Source organism: Sus scrofa, chromosome 1, assembly GCF_054392235.1.
Source record: "Sus scrofa isolate SSC_HxYL_T2T_F1_AM1 chromosome 1, Sscrofa_HxYL_maternal_Yorkshire_Landrace_v2.0, whole genome shotgun sequence".
NCBI classification, from domain to species: domain Eukaryota; kingdom Metazoa; phylum Chordata; class Mammalia; order Artiodactyla; family Suidae; genus Sus; species Sus scrofa.
In genome coordinates, this window is record NC_139383.1 from 246,267,764 (window position 1) to 246,288,227 (window position 20,464).

At 39.9% G+C, this 20,464-nt stretch overlaps 1 long non-coding RNA gene across 1 annotated transcript in view; it reads right to left on the reverse strand.

The window, feature by feature from the left end:
• LOC110255755 (uncharacterized) overlaps nt 1-19,810 on the reverse strand; it is a 170,157-nt gene extending 150,347 nt beyond the window's left edge. The window contains exon 1 of the long non-coding RNA XR_002336548.2: nt 19,726-19,810. This is a non-coding gene — a long non-coding RNA (uncharacterized LOC110255755). The remainder of the gene's footprint in view (nt 1-19,725) is intronic.
• Between the last annotated feature and the right edge of the window lie 654 nt (nt 19,811-20,464).

Consider the following 20,464-nt stretch of genomic DNA (forward strand, 5'->3'; position numbering starts at 1 on the left):
GATAAACACCATCAATTCACTTCAAATCTCCTCCTGCAATCTTCCACCCATAGCAAAGGAGTGGGAGAGAAAAATAAAAGCCAGTAGTCTAGATTATTTCCTGATTATACTGTTAACCACCAAACAATTACATGATCATCCTGCAAGCAAGCCCACTCCTTATCAACTGAATACACAGTCGCTCCTCACTATGGACTAATTTCCATAACTGAAAAGATGGAGACCCTGCCTTCGGGGAGCAAGTGGCCTGATGAGAGGACAAATATGCAAATAAAGAGAGAAGGTTGAATGAAATGAGCAATACTTAAGTTTGGTATCGGGAGCAGAGAGGAGTATAGGCTTAATTTTGACTGAGGGGTGGGATTGTGAACATGAACAGAGTAGAATTTTTTTGATGACTGGGCCCTTCCAGAATATGACTCCATCATGAGATCCTTTGAGGATAAGGTAGAGATTATGAATGAGATACACTGACAGATGTGGCTGGATTGAGAGTTTAGAGCTAGATCATAGAAAGCCTTAAATGATCCAGGGTTCTTCGAGAGATAGATGGCAAGTTCAGATGAGATAACTGAGAAAAGTTTAACCATGAGATAGTCACAAAAGTGTGGGCAGGACTAAGGGAAACTAACAAGGGATAGTGAAATAATCTATGGCTACCAACAGCAGGGAGTTCTGATGACCCTGGAGAATACTGAAGATGTGGTCTTAGAGGGATACAGCCCAGCCAGGAGGACTGCAAAGGAACAGATGCTCTAAAGGGAAAACCCAATCAGAAGCCAGAAAGCAAGGGAACCAACTGAATCAGTCAATAAACGTATGAGACCAGGAGGAAAAAAGGATGGAGAGCTGATCTAAGAGGCAAACTGTAAAGGTACCGTGAAGTCTAATCACCACAAGAAACTACAATACTGATAATAATTCTCTATGTGAATAGAACTGTAAGATTTTCATTTTAGAGTATAAGCTATTTAAAAGCAAGGACTGTGTCTTTTTTTTTTTCTTTTTTCTTCTTTTTGGCCACACCTACAGCATATGGAAATTCCCAGACCAGGAATCAAATCTGAGCTGCAGCCTACACCGCAGGTGCAGCCACAGTGATTTCTTAACCCACAGTGCCAGGCTGGGGATCGATCCTGTGCTGCCACTGAGACAATGCCAGATTCTTAACCCACTGTACAACAGTGGGAACTCCTGTGATTTTATCCTTCTTTTATCCCCTGCATCTCACATAGGCAGGGACAAGTACCAATGTGAGAATATAAGCGACTAGCAATTAAACAAGATTGATACTGTCAAGCCTAAAATGCCACAAAGAAATTTTGCTTATGGTCCTTGGAAACCCACCTCTTTCCCCTCAAGAAGAACAATGGCAGTAAATGGATGGCCAAAGGCATGGCATGCTACTTTTGAGATCAATACAATTTTAGGTCATCCCTGAGTATATGGACCAAATGCTGAATGAGGCTGGAGTTTCAACCCAGCCATACATCATCTGTTGCAAAAGGAAACCTGAACATGAGTCACTGGGCTCTATGGCCACCGAAACAGTTAAACTCTATTCTATGGTATGCTTGGCTGGGTCCACAGAGAGAGGATAAGCACAACACGCTGGCTTCCTCCACCTACAGAGAGATGGAGATGTAGGTCACTTTTGCCTGGTGATGAAAAGGGGAGAATGAGGGTAGCAGCCTTTTAGTACAAAGAGCCTTAGGCTTCTCATGAGTGGACACAGGTCTGAGATCCAGACACACAGCCTGTGACTAATGTGACCATCAATTCTCTGAACCTCACTGACTGAGCTGCTCATAGGTCAGGTCAAGATAATTCCTACACCTCAGGATTATTGCTCTATAAATGAAATACATGTGGAAAAGTGGTTTATAAACTGCAACACAGTATACAAGTAGAAGGTATTATCCTGGCTATTGCTTCCTCACATTCAACAATTATTCAGCCTCTGAAAATGGATCCTAACATTTATGGGGGCTAGTCTACGAGTTATTTATAGTACATAGGGGAGAATAATCATATTTTTCAATTGTAATTATATTTATTTAAACTTTAATGAAGATGGCTATTTGTCTATAGTTTGATTTCTTCGGGTTACCCTGTCAGCTTTGCTAGATTTTCCATCAAATGTACATGGTTAATAAATAGCTAGGAGTTCCCGTCATGGTGCAGTGGTTAACGAATCGACTAGGAACCATGAGGTTGCAGGTTTGGTCCCTGCCCTTGCTCAGTGGGTTAACGATCCGGCGTTGCCGTGAGCTGTGGTGTAGGTTGCAGACGCGGCTCGGATCCCGCGTTGCTGTGGCTCTGGCGTAGGCTAGTGGCTACAGCTCCGATTCGACCCCTAGCCTGGGAACCTCCATATGCTGCGGGAGCGGCCCAAGAAAGAGCAAAAAGACAAAAATAAATAAATAAATAGATAGATACCTCTTTAAATGTGTTATGAATGTCCACAGACATTAGACTATGGTTCAATACCCTATACTAGGATTATCAAGACAGTCAAATGATGGAGAAGGACAGTAAAAATTTACCTGTGGGAGATAATTACACTATGGAACATTTCATCAAGTATGCTGCATGATAAGGCACACTAGAATGTTAAGGCCATGGTAGCTCTTTGTCAGAAATATTCAGTCATCTGCTATCCCTGTTTCTGTCTTTATTGAGATACAGCTGACATACATTAGTTTCAGGTTTACCTCCTCATGCTTCAATATTTGTATTTATTATAAAATGATCACCACAATAAGCCTAGTTAACATCTGTCACCATATGGTTACAAAAATTTTTTTCTTGTGGAAAGAATTTTTAAGATCTACTCTCAGCAACTTTCAAATATATAATACAGTATTAGTAACTATTTGTCTTTCTCTGTCTGACTTATTTTACTTAGTGTAATTCCCTCAAGGTCCATCCATGTGGTTGCAAATGGCAAGATTTTATTCTGTTTTACGGTTAAAATATACACACACATTTCTTTTTTCTTCTTCTTTTTTACAGCTGCACCTGCAGCATGTGGAAGTTCCCTGGGCCAGGGGTCAAATCAGAGATGCAGCTGCAGCCTATGCCACAGCCATGCCAACACCAGATCCAAGCCACATCTACAATCTACACCACAGCTTATGGCAATGCCAGATCCTTAACCCACTGAGCCAGGCCAGGGATGGAACCCACATCTTCACAGAGACAAGATCAGGTCCTTAAACCACTGAGCCATAACAGGATCTCTCGATCTCTCTCTTTCTCTCTCTCTCTCCCCCTCCCTCCCTCCCTCCCTCTCTCTCTCTCTCTCTCTCTCTCTCTCACACACACACACACACACACACACACACACACACTTCTTCATCCATTCACCCATCAATGGATACTTAGGTTGTTTCCATATCTTGGCTATGTAAATAATGATGCAGTGCGTGTGGGGGTGCAATTATCTTTTTGAGTTAGTGTTTTTATTTTCTTTGGATAAATACTCAGAAGTGTTTTAAATTACAACACCCCCCCATACTCTTCTACCACCACCATGACCACAGAAGTCAGCTTTGATAATGGCCAAATCTGATGGATTAACTTTCTTCTTGATATCTGTCTTTAAGAAGCAGAAAATGTAGTTTTAATAACATGCTCTCTGGAGCCAGATGGCTTTGGTTCAAATCTTGTCTCTGCATTGCAAGCTGCATGACCATAGGGAAAAGTTATATAACCTCTCTATGGCTTAATATCCTTATATGTAAAATGGGAATAATAATAATACCAACCTCATAGGGTATTACAATGCCTGGCACAGGGGTTTACAAGTACTTTTTTCATTTAAAAAACTGCTTGTGCTTTCAAAAAATAAACAAACCTGTGATAGTTTTCTGGATCTCTGTGGACAATTATTTATTTCAAAATAAGAATTAGGAGACTTTCTTTATACATCAGTAGTTTTAATGCATAGTTCTCCAGATATGTTGCTTTCAAAATCTAATGTAGCATCTAAATTTGTTCACACCAATAACTCTGTCAAAAGACCTAGACTCCAGGCCAGGCTCTCTGCCACAGAAAATTGGGTCACTAACCATTTGGCAGGTATGAGAAATTCCCTTAACCTTCTTGCATCTGAATGTCCCCAAATTCAATAATACTGTAAGAGAAGTGCTCAGATTGGGGAACAAAACTATTAGTGTTTTCAGGGATTAGGTCATGCAGGCAGGGGTTCAGACACAGCAATGAGGTTTGGGAATTACTTCATAAAAAGTCAGGAAGACATTTATGCAAGGCTCTATCTGCTAGGTGGAATCACTAATTCAGCTTTCTTATGCCCCAGAGCTTCTCTGGGCTTAACATTTCCAAAAGAATGAGTAATATGGGATGGATAGAAGGATGAGGAAAATGGCCTATGAGAGCAATTGTATGTCAAGGCCCCTAGACTCTTCTTTGTGCCCCAACAAGCAATGTGAAACCACTCACTATGAGACAGATATCATGATACCCGTCTCTGGGGATCCCTACAACTAAAAAAGAGAAGATACCAAGAAAACTGTTAACTGTCTTTAATGGCAGAGGCACTGATGTGGAAGGATGATAAAACCCAAAGCTGAGGTTATCTGCTCATTTAGGAGAGCAGCACTTAAGACAACTCTGATCACAGGCTCTTGTTCCTGGGCAGCTCCAGTCCACTTAGAAGTAACTGTGATGTAATAGAAAGGACACCAAAGACTCAGAAGACCTGGAACTGAGGCCAGTCTCCTAAGTTGGCATAATAGAAAATGTATTTGTCAGAAGTTTGGAGTGTAGAAAATATGGATAGATTGACTTGGATATGAAATCTATGCATCTTCTTATCTCACAAACATACCTGAGGGTCTGTGATCCCTGCTGGCTCAACTTTATTCAGAGCATTCTATGGTACTGTTATTCTTCTTCTTCTTCTTTTTTTTTTTTTTTTTTGCCACACTTGCAGCATGTGGAAGTTCCTGGGCAGGGATCAAACCCATGCCAGCACAGCAGCAACCTGGGCCACAGCAATGACAATGCCAGATCCTTAACCCAGACGAGAGAGGCACTAAGAAGGGGCAAAAATACAGGCTAACATATTCACACTTATGGGGCATTAGGATTTGGACATCTTTGGGGAACAGGGGACCATGATTCTTCCACCCCATGGTGCTTTAGGATGAGGAGGACATTTAACAACATTTTACAAAAGGTGTCAGAGCACTACTGAGGGGTTCCTTCTGCAAGGCAGGCTACAGGCATTAAACACCCCTCTTACACAAAGAGATAGATACCAAGGGGCTCTCCCATTCCCAAGTCAGGCTACTCAGAACTCATAACCAGAAACACCAGGCAAAACAGAAGGATTCAGAGGTCAACAGCCCATAGATGATAAATCAGACAACTAGCTTAATAAGACATACTGAGCTAAGAATCTAAAGGAACAAATTTAAAGACAACCTCCTAGAAAATGACATTAGACAAGTGAATTCAGGAATTTACAGCACCCCATAATGTGCTATATTAAAGCTAATACTTCAACTAGACTGCAGTCAGTCTTATCACCCATTGCCTTAGTCAACAAAAATTATAAAGTGATTAAAGATATCAAATCATTGTCATTACAGTGCCAGAACTCAATACCCAACATATAATGGATATTCCACAAGCGTACAAAACATGCTAACTGAATGGATGAATAAACGAATGCTATTCAGAAGCCTTTTCTTTCATGATTACACAAATGATTATAATAGTTTGAGTTTTTTTATTTTAATTTATTTTTTGTTATTTGCAAAGATCTCTGAAGAGAGCTTTATTTTCTTATTAAAGTATAGTTGATTTACAACGTTGTGCCAATTTCTGCTGTACAGAAAAGTGTAGAGTGACTCTGTTATACATACATATACACTCCCTTTCTTATTTTATCTTCCAGCATGTTGTATCCCAAGAGATTGGGTATAGTTCTCTGTGCTATACAGTAGGACCTCACTGCTTGTCCATTCTAAATGTGAGTTTGTATCTTCTAACCCCAAACTCCCTGTCCATCCCTCTCTATTCCCCCCCTCCTCCTTGGCAACCACAAGTCTGTTCTCTATGTCTGTGAGTCTGTTTCTGTTTTGTAAATAGGTTATTCATGCCATACTTTAGATTCCACACATAAGTGGTATCATATGGTATTTGTCTTTATGACTTACTTCACTTAGTATTATAATCTCTAGTTATATACATGTTGCTGCAAATGGCATTTTTCATTCTTTTCTGTGGCTGAGTAGTATTCCATTTACCCTCATACCATGCACAGAAATGAACTCCAAATGGCTTAAAGACATAAACATAAGACATGACACCATAAAACTCCTAGAAGAGAACATAGGCAAAACATTGTCTGACATAAATCATGCAAGTATTTTTTATTTTTATTAAAATATAGTTGATTTACAGTGTTGTGTCAATTTCTGCTGTATAGCACACTGACCCAGTCATACATATATTTGTGTGTATATATATACACATTCTTTTTTCATACATCTTCCATCATGTTCTATCCCAAGAAATTGGATATTGTTCCCTATGCTGTACAGTAAGGCCTCACTGAGTATCCATTCAAATTTAATAGTTTGCATCTATTAACCCCAAACTCCCAGTCTATCCCACTTCCTCCCCACTGCCCCTTAACAACTAAAGTCTGTTCTCTTTGTCCATGAGTCTGTTTCTGTCTTATAGATAGGTTCATTTGTGCCATATTTTAGATTTCACATATAAGTGATATCATACGGCATTTGTCTTTTTATCTTTCTGACTTCGCTTAGTATGAGAGTCTCTAATTGCATCCATGTTGCTGCAAATGCTAAGTACCACATCTTCCTAATCCATTCATCTATTGATGGACATTTAGGTTGTTTCCATGTCTATACAAATGTTTTCTTAAGTCAGTCTCCCAAGGCTATAAAAATAAAAACACAAGTAAACAAATGGGATCTAATCAAAATTACAAGCTTCTGCACAAAGCAAAGGATACCACAAACAAATGAAAAAAAAAAAAACCTATAGAATGGGAGAAAATATTTGCCAATGGTGTAACCAACTAGGACTTAATCTCCAAAATATACAAATAATTCATATACCTCAACCACAAAAAAGCAAACGACCCAATTCAAAAATGTGAAGAAGACCTAAATAGACATTTCTCCAAAGAAGACATATGGAGGGCCAGAAGGCACATGAAAAGATGCTCAACATCGCTATTATTAGAGGAATGCAAATCAAAGCTACAATGAAGTACCACCTCATACTGGTCAGAATGTCCATCATTAATAAGTCTACAAATGACAAATGCTGACGAGGGTGTGGAGAAAAGGGAACCCTCCTACACTGTCGGGGAGAATGTACACTGGTACAACCACTATGGAGAACAGTATGGAGGTACACAGAAAAATAAAAATAGAGTTACCATATGATCCAGCAATCCCACTCCTGGGCATATATTGGGACAAAACTATAATTCAAAAAGCTAGGGAAGAAAAAAAAGATACAAGCACCCATATGTTCACAGAAGCAGTATTCACGACAGCCAGGACATAGAAACAGCCTAAATGTCCATCGACGGATGAATGAATTAAGAAGATACATATATGATATGTACATTACATATATGAGGTATTTTTAAATTTCTAAAAAATGGGAACTTGATTTTTAATGCTCACTGGATAATATGATGAAACATGCTATACGTCAATAAAGTTATATGTTCACATCATGGGATAATGTATACATGTGCCTGGGTGTGTGTGATATTTCCTAATGTCATTACAGGAACCAAGGAATGCCTAAACCCTGCTCTGCTCTATACCACATGACAAACCTGCCTGCACACAGACAAGAAGTTTTAAGATCATGCTCCTACAGAGGGGAGACAAGGAACAAATGGAGCCATCAGGCAGGATAGAAAGTAGATTTTGCAACAAGCTCAAGCTGTCTCTAACAGCAGTCATATCACAAGGTTGTTGAAAAGATAAACCATTTAAAATGCTCTATTAACCAACTAAAATAGCCAATAGAATGCTTCCCTGGCCTCTGTAAACAGTGTCACTCATTTTCCTTTATTGAGACTAGGAGGGGGTTGTTGTATGGGGTCCTTCCCAAACGTTCTGTGATTCTAAAATGTAAAGATTTCCTTCCAAGTGGAAGGTAGCAGTTACAAGGGAAGCTATAAAACAGGTGATTCATTCTTCTAAAAGCAGTCAACGAACAAATCTAGGGGAAAACAATCCAATCTGTATTGCCTAATGACCCACTGCAAAACGGTACTGATCTATTACATGGGAGTAGAAGTGGAAAATAATGAAACTTGTTTTAATTATAACAATATAATTTCTACAAGGTAATAAAGACCATCAGATAAAACAATTACTGAGGTGTAGTGCATGTATGCCTTGCATAAACACACAAAATATCATTAATTTATATAAATGATATAGCAAGAAGAATTATACTTTTGTTTTGAGGAGGGGGGTACGTAAGGGTTTGGTTTTTTTGGGGTTTTTTTCCCCTGTATTTTTACAATTCATGACATTTACAGTCTGGGTTCTGAGGTGAAGGTTTTAAATCAAAGCCAATGCTTATAAATTGTCCTAAGCCAATTAAGCCATAAAATAAGATATTGAATATTTGGGAGAAATCTGCAACTAAATGCCAAAATCTTCCAGGTCTGTGCATCTAATGAAAGAAGGGGCTCAATGAGGAGGGCCTTGATTAGTAAAAATTTGCCCTCAAATCATTCATTCATTCACACAATTTTTGGGCTCCTATTCTGGTTGATGTCTTTTCTCTACAGTATAAGCAATTTCACTCCCCATTCACATTTATTATCAGAGACAAACTGCAGTATAAAAAAACTAAGGCCACTTTTCTTAGCCATTTGATATTTTAACCATGCAGATTCGTTTCTACAGGACTATTCTTTAGGGTACAATTCAGTGTTTTCTATTAATTTGGCTTCTAAAAGAAATTTGGAGACTGTCTGCTATTTCCCCTACAACAAAACTGCAAAGCATTAAATAGGAAAGTTCCTCTCCAAGACCCCATTTCATATTACAGTGCCCAATGTTGCCAGCCTTTGATGTGCCATTCGTTTTTCTTCCCTAAACATTGAGCTATATACAAAGTACATCATTCATAAACAGTTTTAAATTATGTTTCTTAAATTTCACCAGTAACTCATGACCCAGCTGATCCATGAAAAACGGCTTATCACGAAAGACAACAAAAACAAAAATCACAACAAAAACAAAAACCAGGAATAGCAGTTTCAAAGAGGCAGTTTCAAAGCCTGGAGTTTAAAATGAAAACAAAAACAAAACAACGCCCAGACAAAACAATTAATACATCAGAGAATTCTGCCAGGGTTTTGTAGCATTACGGGGTTTCTCGGCTATAAAGAAACATATTGAATGTTTTAGAGCACAGCCCATTCTTCACTGCTTCAGTTGTTTCCTTTTGTTTACAAGTCTCTGCCATCCTTCTTTGTGAATTGAATGCTAAACTCTCTCTGGAGAGATGTTATATTGCTTACAGAATGCTTCAGCAGATGGTGCTTCCTGTTGCAACAGAAGGCTGTGATTATACCTGAACTCTTCAAGAACTCTAACACTGAAAAACAAGATAAATGAAGGTCTTGAAAAGTTTTATCTCTTCCCTTCCTAGCTATCTAGCCTCTCAACCACCCACTGGCCTTCCTCTGACACTTTACCAAATAGAAGCGACTCCCCCCACCCCCATCCCATCTCCTCCAAACCAAGGAAACCCTCTTTTTTTAATGGCTTACGCGGCCTATCAGCCGAGTTTATTTAAGAATTATTGAGAGTATTGCTGATTCAGATGCCTGGTCACTGTGCATTCGGATATTTGAACGACCCATTATAAACAATGAAGAAAAGCGAATAGGTCTTCATCAGGAAGTGTCTATAAAAATAAATTGAAATACTGAGAAGGCCACCTGGTGCCAAAAGTTCAGGGCTATAGAGAAATTTATCTCCACACATTTTGAGAGAAATTGTCCTTTTCAAAAGACTCTTGTACGCATCCTTCGCACTAATGCCGTCATCTTTGAAGCTGAACAGCACTTCTTGGTGAATCTCAAGGACCTGTCACTTTAATCCTTGAACCTCTTTTCTATTTTTCTCTTCCTAAATGTCTTTCATGCATTTCCTGCCATGATCCGTTTAGTTCACTGTCCAAAGCAAAAGGTTACTCCTAATCTGTCTTATTCTGCCTCTGTATACAAAAAGAAAATGTAAAATAGAAAAACGTATAATAGAAGCAAGAGGGAAGAAACCACAGACACACACAGTTACTTCATAAATATAAAATGGAAGACAGCAGAGCCCCTCTTCAGAACTCCGCTCTGACACACAGCATCCCGAAGCTTCAAGCTCTTTCTCTGGATGACCCCCGCCCCCACCCCACCGCAATCGGCCCTTCCATTATCCCAAGGATTAACCCTCCCCTCCCGCACCACTTATTCTCAGGGCTCTGCCTTCTCTTGTGACAGTAGATGAGAAAGACTCAGGCAGGTAGAAGCTAAAGTGAAACCCAGCCTTCTGAGGAAATTTGTCATGTGGCATTTCAGAGCTGGAGACTCTGAACAACCATCTAATTCGAATCCCTCATCTGAGAGAGGAAATTAAACCCAAAACTTTCACTAATTTGCCCAACGCCATAGACAGAGCCAAGACAGTCCTAAAACTTGAGTCGAGTTATTAGACATATTATAAGCCCGGATTTTAAATATGCAAATCTCATAAGCACTGGATAAGTTAACACATTAAAACTTCAACTGAGTTCTGAATTTGGTTGCATCAGCACATCTAGCCACAACCTAATGCACAGGTAGTTGGAAAATCAACCAATAGGCACTTACTCAGTGACATCACTACCCGCTCCGCCCCCATGGTCACTGTCAAGGTCAGGCACTGGGGATATAGCAATAATCTATTTATTCGCACAGAATAACAATTTTTACTAATATTTTAATGTTCCTATTTCTAACATTTTCTAAACTTAGACTTTCTGTTGCAATACTGGGATTGCATTTCATAGAGTCTATACCCTTTCTTTTCTATTTCAGCATTACACTATAAGCATTTCCCATATCTTAAAAATTTTATTCATGGAGTTCCCGTCCTGGCGCAGTGGTTAACGAATCTGACTAGGAACCATGAGGTTGCAGGTTCGATCCCTGGCCTTGCTCAGTGGGTTAAAGATCCGGCGTTGCCATGAGCTATGGTGTAGTTCCAGACTCGGCTTGGATCTCGTGTTGCTGTAGCTCTGGCGTAGGCAGGCGGCTACAGCTCTGATTAGACCCCTAGCCTGGGAACCTCCATATGCCACGGGAGCGGCCCTAGAAAAGGCAAAAAGACAAAAAAAAAATTATTTAGCTCTATTGAAATATAACTGACAAATTAGGATTATGCATTATGCAAATTATCTTGTTTGTTTTCTAGTTTATTTTCTCTCTCCCCTGCTAGAACATAAGCCCCATGAGGACAACAGCAGTATCTAAACTGATTATCACTCTGATAAGGGGTTGATATCTAAAATATATAAGGAACTCATGCAAACTTATAGCACTTAACAAAGTAATTGGTTAAAAAATAGGCAGAGGACCTGATAGCTATATACATGCATATTTAAGGTGTCCAATGTGATGAATCATGTATACCTTTTGAAAATGATTACCATAATCAAGATAATTGCTGGTAATGGTAAGTGTTACCAAAATAAAAATGTAGAAGAATGATGGAGAATAGAGCAAAGGCAGCATTTAGCCACTTAGCTGGAGTGCAAAGGGAATTTTCCATGAAGGGCTGACCTTGGAACTAAGAGGAGGACAAGATGGATCTTCTCTCACAAAGATCTGGAAATGAGACAGACAAGTCATTCAATTATCCTTCCTCCACAGAGACTGCAATTTGTGGGGCAAACACTCAAACCACCTCACTCAAACTCTGCGCTCTTTCCCAAAATTTTAACTGTATGTGTATATGTGTGTATATGTATCTATCATGTGACAGGTATCATCTTGCAACTTTTAGAACCATCTCCACCACCACAGTCCAAGAAAAAGAAAATGTGAGGTATATATGTGCTTTTAAATTTAAGGAATCAAGGAATCAAGTGAAATTAATATTAGCTACATTTTATTTCATTCAGTATATCTAAAATACTAGTATTTCAAGATGAAACACTATAAAATTAATGAGATTTTTTTGCCCTTTTTTTTTAAACTAAGTCTCCAAAGTTTAGCGTGTGTGTGTGTGTGTGTGTGTGTGTGTGTTTTAATCGCTGCACTCACAGCACGTCAAGTTCCTGAGGGGTCAAAATACAAGTCACCATTGTGACCTACACCACAGCTACGGCAACGCTGGACCCTTAACCCACTCTGCCAGGGCAGGGATAAAACCCACAACTCTGGAGCGACCAGAACCACTGCAGTCAGATTCTTAACCCACTGCACCACAGTGGGAACTCCCAGTGTGATTTTTATACTTAACAGAAAATCTCAATTCAGACCAGCTATATTTCAAGGACTCAATAGCCATGTTTGGTTGGTGGGTACTCTGTTATCACAGCTCTATAAAGTTTGAATAACATAATGTCTAAATGTTACAATGTTTCTTTATATTTCTTAGCTAATGAGGAAACAAAACAAAATATACAATGTCTATGGTTTGCTGGGGTTTTTTTCTGCTTCTCCCAATATGTCCTGACCTTACCTCACCTCATGATTTAATCCCATACTGACAGTATTTCGAAATTAAATCTTTTATTATTTTGTGCTACAGATATTTTGCCTGCTCCTTATCACCTTCCCGATCACAATAAAGTCAAAGGCTATACCTTTTTACTACCACACATTTTAAATCTTCTATCCCTTGAAAAGGCATAGGCCCAGCATGTACATGCTGTCAGGCAGATTCTGTGCCGTTGGAGCCTGAGCCAATAAACAGGAAGTTTATTAATATCAAAAGGCAGCATGGCAGATGGGAGAGCCTAGGTTCATCCAACTTGGAAACTAAAGACCAAAGGAAATGTCTTACAGGGCACACTGGAAAAATGTCTCCAAACTGCACCAGCTGACTTCCTTCTGTTACCTGGTTCACCTGGGCTGCTGACTGAACATGAAAACTCTAGAGATACATGTTGGTGAGAAAGAGCTCAAGCTAAACCCTCTATACTCATCCCAACTGCAGGATTCTAGAATAAGAAACCACTAAATACTCAAGGAAGGAAGATGAAGAAAGGGCACTAAAGAATAAGGACAGAGTAAGCAAGAAAGGAGGAAGAAGAAGGAAGGACAATAAAAAGAAGCGAAAGAGAGGAGTTACATTATAAAGCAACTACCTCTCTCATGTTTAGTACAGGGAACTAACTGCACTTGGTATTTTTAATAACCTGTGAGGGAAAAGAATCTGAAAAAAATAGATATATATGTATGTATAACAGTCACCTTGCTGAAGCTAATACAACATTGCACATCAATGATACTTCAATAAAAAATAAATTTTAAAAAAAATAAATAAATGTTGGTAGGAAATATACAAGAAAAAAAGAAAGAGAATGAAAGAAGAAAGGAAATAAGATCTCTAACTTAGTTCAGAAAAAAGTTATATTTCTAGTACTGTCGCTCAGGGATTCGGGGCCCCTGCCCCAAGCCCTGATTCTTAGAGGCCCCTGATCTGCAGGCTTTCAGCTGTAACATCCCTTCAAGGAAAACAGACTGTGGGTCCGAAAGGACAGCCCACCTGAGGCCTGCCCCCTTCCTCCTCCTTCCTACTCCGGAGCCTAGAAATCTCTGCCTAGAAGACCCTCACTTGCCTGTGGGGCTTGTGAGGGCTTTTTCACGTGGCCGTACTTGATGCACTGGCCAATGCAGGACTGGCCAAAGAGCAGCTGTTTGGGTTGGAAGAATGAAAGGGGGCTTGACGACTGCAACTGTGGGCCAGGGTGTCCCTCAGCCAGCACACAAAGCAGCTCAGGGTTTGAGAGGGCATCCGAAGTGGGAAGGGAAGGGACCCTCTTGCTCTGGGTCCACAAACGTTAAGGCTTGGTGGTCTCTTAACACATAAGGCAGTCCGTTCCTTCATGTAGTAATTCTTCATTTCACACTGGGTGAAAATATGCTCATTTAGGCTCTCCTCTAATATTCTTCTTCATGGATGGATCTTTCTTACATTTATGGCACCTCATCATTATTGGTTACCTACCTGGATCTGCTACTTTTAACCTGCACATACCACGTGAAGAATGGGCACCAATGACCTTATGTCTCCATTCATTGTTAGTGGATAGTTTATGTAGAAAGGGTGAACCCAGCCAGGGAGCATTTCTGGTTTGAGAGCCTGAAATCATAATCAAAGAGCTACCTGAAGGCTACAGGTGTCCAATCACCACAGCGAATATACTGCACAGCTCCACTCAGAAGGGAGCTGGAGGGAAGGAAAAAAGTCATAAGTTTATGCGGCAAATCTGTAGGAACCACTTAAGAGATTCAAAAAGAGAAAGAGCCATCTGAATCAGACTGAGAAAGCTTAAAGACCATTTTTATTTGGCGAGTTACTTTGGCTTTGGGGACACAAAGGTAATCAGAAAAAGATGGAGCCTTGGTGATTTAAGCATATGGAGTTCTGAGACATACATTCATTTTAGGGTTTTTTTTTTTTTCCTCCCACATTTTTGGAAAATTTATCCTAGCAATTGCTTTCTTGATGGAGACATGAATTATGCTTTCTGAATAGTGATGAGTAAATTTAAAAGGGTTCAGGGCTGAATGCATGAATACTCAGACAGTCAGCTCCTTCTTCCTAACTCATAATTCCAGCCTTCCCAACCATTAAAATCAGACGGGTAAGCTTGTAAGAATAGGCTTGCATAAAATATAGTCAAGACTTCAGTCCAATTGGGCTTGGGCCAGGGATAAAATAAAATAGCATTATAAAAGAAAGAATGAGACCAAAGAGAAATGCAAAAATATCAAGTTAAGATCATTGGTTAAAAAATTTTTTAGAGTAGGGCTATTAATCTCTAAGAATAGTTAATTTGATCTGAATGATACTGAGTTTGAAACGACTAAATATTATTCAGCGTTATTTTCACTCATTTTTTTTTCTCCTTCAAGTCTCATACGTAATGGAGAAAATACGGCCCATAAAGTATTGTACCATCCTTCATCTACTGCAAGAGAGTAGTGTTTGTACTAACAAAGTGAGAGACATCAATCTCTTTAAAAACAAACTTGAGATTTTTAAACCAGTTGACAGTCAATCCAAATTGTTCTTACCACTAATGACAATGAGTTTGCCACTTAATGGCAAGTGGCCTAAGGGAAAAAACTGAGTATCATTTGTTGTCTTTTTAATTTTCTCCAAGTGCATGTTTGTGTATGTATACATTTCTCTCTCTCATCACTTTGGTGGTTCTTTGTTTCCCTCTCAGAGTAAACTTTCCAAGAAGGCAGAGACCCATCACTGCTATCAGGGTGCATTATAAATTCTACTTCTCATCTTTATACTACCATAAAGATTGTTTCCCTTAATCACTAGGTGCTCAGACAATCTAACTAGACTTGCGTTCCATCTGTATTAACTCCAAGTAACTAAAAGTGGACCAATGGATATTACTGTGTGTACGGAAGGCCTGACTCTAGTCCAAAAGAAAAGAGAAGTTCTTGATTTAGAGAACAGGGACAGAATTAAGTAGGTATTACACACTTCATGGAGTTTATTTGGTTTCATTATGCCGTATCTACAGTTAGTCACACAGGGAGAAAGGAAGAAAAGAGGAGTGTGAGTTCGTTGTTTAAATTTGTTCAAGTATTACAGTAATGAGTGCCACAATTTACTCCCAAAAAAAAAAAAAAAGTACAGTAAAACACTGCTCTAATAGCACAGCAAGCCCCATTAGTCACTGTGGGGAAAGCAAAGTGCTTTCATTCCTTCTAAACTGTCAAGGAGACAGGGAGAGATGGAACACTTAAAAGCGCCTTTGTCAAGGATGTTATTGTTAAGCCATCTAGAAATAAAGGTGGGGCTGAGCTGGGGACATAAAATAGAAGCCTTTCTTTGCCCACTGTGTTATCCCTCCCCAACTGGGACACTGTTCGCTTCCTGTGGCTGCTGTAACAAATTTCCACCAACTTGGTGGCTTTAAACAACATACATTTCTTTCCTCACAATTCTGGAGGGCACAAGTCCTAAGTCATTTTCACAGGGAAAAATCAAGGTGTCAGCAGGGTCCTGCTTCCCTCCAGAGGCTCGAGGGGAAACTCTGTTTCTTGCCTCTTGAAGCTTCCGGGCTGGGATTCCTTGAGGCCACACCACCCCAGTCTCACACCACCACCTCCTCTACTCTGCGTGTTCAATCACCCCTGGTCTCTTATTTTAACCAGCGTACAATTGCATGTAGGTCCCACCTAGATAATACAGGATACCCTCCCAGCTCAAGATCCTCAGTGAATCAGATCTGTAAAGACCTTTTTTCTTTTTTTGTTTTTGTGGGGCTGTGGGTGGTTGGTTAGTTGGTTTGGGGACATGTACGGCCACATTTACAGGCTCCAGAAATCTGGAAATGAGGATATGGCTCTCTTTAGGGACCCATTTTTTAGCTCCCATGAACACCACTGGAATAAGTGGTAATATCTCATGTCCTTGAGGTCAGTTTCTATCATTCATCAGTGAAGAATTAAAGGTAACAAAGAACAATTCCCTCATCTCTGCCCCACAGTAATTCTACTGAAAAGACAACATGGGAGAGGGTCCCTGCCCTCAGCGCTACCTTACAGGGCCCAATGTGGCATCTACTTCCTTAAAAATGTGAGTCTAAGAGTTCCCATTGTGGTGCAGTGGAAACGAATCCGACTAGTAACCATGAATAATAAATAAATAAATAAATAAATAAATAAATAAATAAATAAATCTCTTGGGATAGACCATAATAGAAGATAATATAATCAAAAGAAAAGGAGTTCCCGTCGTGGCGCAGTGGTTAACGAATCCGACTAGGAACCATGAGGTTGCGGGTTCTATCCCTGGCCTCACTCAGTGGGTTAAGGATCCAGCATTGCCACGAGCTATGGTGTAGGTCGTAGATGTGGCTCGGATCCCATGTTGCTATGGCTGTGTTGTAGGCCAGTGGCTACAGCTCAGATTCAGACCCCTAGCCTCATACCCTCCATATGCCACAGGTGCAGCCCTAAAAAGTAAGGCAAAAACAAACAAACAAAACAGTGACTCTAAAGGGCTTTCTGAACAACACCATTTCTCCTTATCTTGACAAGCCATCTCTTTGGATGGTGTCCCTTCATCCTACCATCTTATTTCAATCCTCATTTCCAGGGTCCACCACCTACTCACTCCTAAGTCTCTAAATGTGACTTCCATTGTCTTCATCCTTCAATGCAAATAGTTCTCTGTTCTCAAAGTCAAGTGACAGGGCTTGTCCTTTTCTTCCTTACCCAGTCCTGCCCCCTCCCATCTCTATACACCGCCCTTCCCTTTTCCCACACTCCACCCCTCTGGCCTTCCTCAAGTGGGAGTTTGGATCCTGCTTCCCCCTCTCAGAACTCCTGACTTTTGTGCCTCTTGAAATGACATCACCAACTGCTGCCCCTCACGTTCTCATCCAGTGACACACAAGTATCTCCTAGAAAGCCTGGTAAATGCAGATTCCTGGGTCCCATGACAGTTTCTAGTTCAGTATATCTGAAGAGGAATCCAGGAATCCGTCTTACAAGCACCCAAGTGATTCTGATGCATGTGGTCTGTAGGCCAGGGTGAACGTACAAGTCTGTAAGTTCAAGGGTTCAAGCTGTTCTGGGACCATATTACCATTGCCTCAAGAACCAACTGGGGTGTTTCTCCACCACCAAAAACTAAACTTACTTAAAAATCAAACAGAATCTTGCCAGACTTTGACTTTCCTGTTTCCCTGAGTGGCATTACTATATTTCCAGACACCCAAGAGGACGGCTTGGATGCTCTCCCTTCCTGCCCCCCCCCGCCCCCCGTACCCAGATTCCAATCCACATCTAGGATGTTCCATTGGATGCTCTCTAGGACACCTCTTGCAGACTACGGAATCATAGGATTCTGGAGAGGTAGGCTCTAAGAGGTAATCTAGCCATCCCAGTCCTTTCAACTGGCAGGATCTTGAACCCCAGACAGGTTATATCAGAAGATGCCCAGCACCTAAGATACCTCTGGGGGCCGGAGGAAGAATTTCATAAAATGGTGATTTCAGTTCCGTTTTTCTGGTTGCTGGAACCAGGCTGTTTGAATTTAAATCCTCAGCTCTGCCACCTACCTGTTGCATGACACGTGACATAGAAAAGTAACCTATTGCAAAATGGGGATAACATTAGTTCCCCCTCTTCAGTGGTTTGCTGTGAGGATTAATGAGTCAACATATAGAAAGTGCACAGAACAGTATATAGGTAATTCTAGTTACATGTTTATTATTATTACTACTATAAAAGCCACCAACAGTATCCTCTAAATTAAAGCTTGACTTCTGTTTCCAATACCTGCCTGCTAACTCGGCAGCTGTGTATCACACATGTACTGATGAGCTCTAAAGGAGATCACTTGACTCAGAAAAAGGTTGAAGACCCCCAAGTATCACAATTTTTATAGAAATAAAGAATACACAAGCCACAGGTATCAAAAAACTGAGTGTAGAGCCATCATTTGCCTGAAAATAAAGGTTATCTATGACACATACTATATAGCTGGCATGCAGCTGTTGTTATAAAATATTTACTGGTACTACAAAATGCTGCAGGCATAGCACAAAATATAAAGCAACAGTCTCTCCAGGCCCTAATTGATTATGGGCCATATATTTTTAAGAGAAGATGCTACTGAGTTACTTAACAGAGATTCCAGGCTTTTAGGCAAAGGCAAAATTGTACAGTCTTAAGGGACAACAATGATTTATGGTGTGTCGAGGGGGTGTGTCTGTGTTTCTTGTTCAGTAACACCACATCTGAATTGTCCACAGCCTTCATATAATGCAAGTGTGGTACTAGTCGTTACACTGACCCAAATGTATCTCCCAATTATAGGATTACTGCGTAGACTCAGGGTCTCTCCTATTTGAGGTCAGGCACTGGGGTAAAAATTACATTGAATGTTACAAATATCAGACCACAGCCACAGGACTGTAAGATTTTCAACTATGTTAGCATGGAATGGGATGGAGGAAAAGAAAATTTGCAACTGAAATAAATACTTCAAAATGAGTTTTCATTTGAGGAATTTAAAAGTCAAAATATTTTTTATTCATTATATCACTGCTCTCCTGTTCTTTAACTATCCTTTTCACTACCATCCTTTTCCTTTCCTCTAAAAGGAGGGAAATGCCCTTAAGATCAAGTTTTGTGTAAATAATACCATAAAACTCAGGACAAGGCATTTGAGGCTTAATTTTTAAAGAAGAAAATTTCACGTCTTTTGCTATGAGGCTCCTGAACATATGTGGCAAACAGAGCTCCTTTTAGCTATCCTAAAGGAGCAGTAATACCCAAAGTCAGAAAAAGTCTTAGTTGACAACCTAGTCATTCAAAAATGTATATATGCATGTGTTCCATAGTCTTAAAAATAACCAATGCTAGAAAAAAATAAATGGGAAGAGGAATGCTGAATATAAAACAGTGTCACCAGATTAAAATATGCTCACCTTTCTTCTCTTTTCTTTTTCATCTTTCATTCAGTAGAAGTTCACACAGTGACACCTAGTGCAGCTGGCGTGGTTATGACAGCCTGGAAGAGTGAGGGAGATAAGCTGCCTGGCAAACTCCAGGTTTAATTTCAGCTAATTCAGTAAAGCTGAAAGGCTTGCCTTTCGTCTCAGACCCCAATATGCATGCATATCCTAATTATCATTTGAATCTATTTAAAAATGTATCATGCTTATGGACCATAATTCCAGCTCAGTTCATTTCCTAACAGTTAGAAATGCTGGATCATTAATATCCATAATGAAGCAGAACTGCAATTAAGGGACTCAGGAAAAAAAAAAAAAAAAGAAAGAAAGAAAAAAACCTCTCTCTAAGAGGCTTGCCAAGATGAGCTCGGCAGTTTTTGAGCTACTCTTCCTAACCATTTCTCTGGTGTTTTTGCCTTAAAGATGTTCTAGTCTTGCTTCCTCTGAATTTGTTCCAAGAAACCCTCCAGAGATATGCAGAAACCGCATGCCACTTTTTGCAAACCATCTTTCTTAAGATATTCTAGTCAGCTCATCTCCAACTCAGATGACCATCTATAAGAAAACAATCCAGAAGTTCCTTCAGCAAGGTTAGATGCTCTTCAAGAGTCAAGAGCATGCTTCCCATCCCTGGCATTTCCCAAAGACCCTCATACAGTGCCTTATATGGAGTAAGTGCTCAATTAATTGCTGCCAAATAGATTTTCTTTTG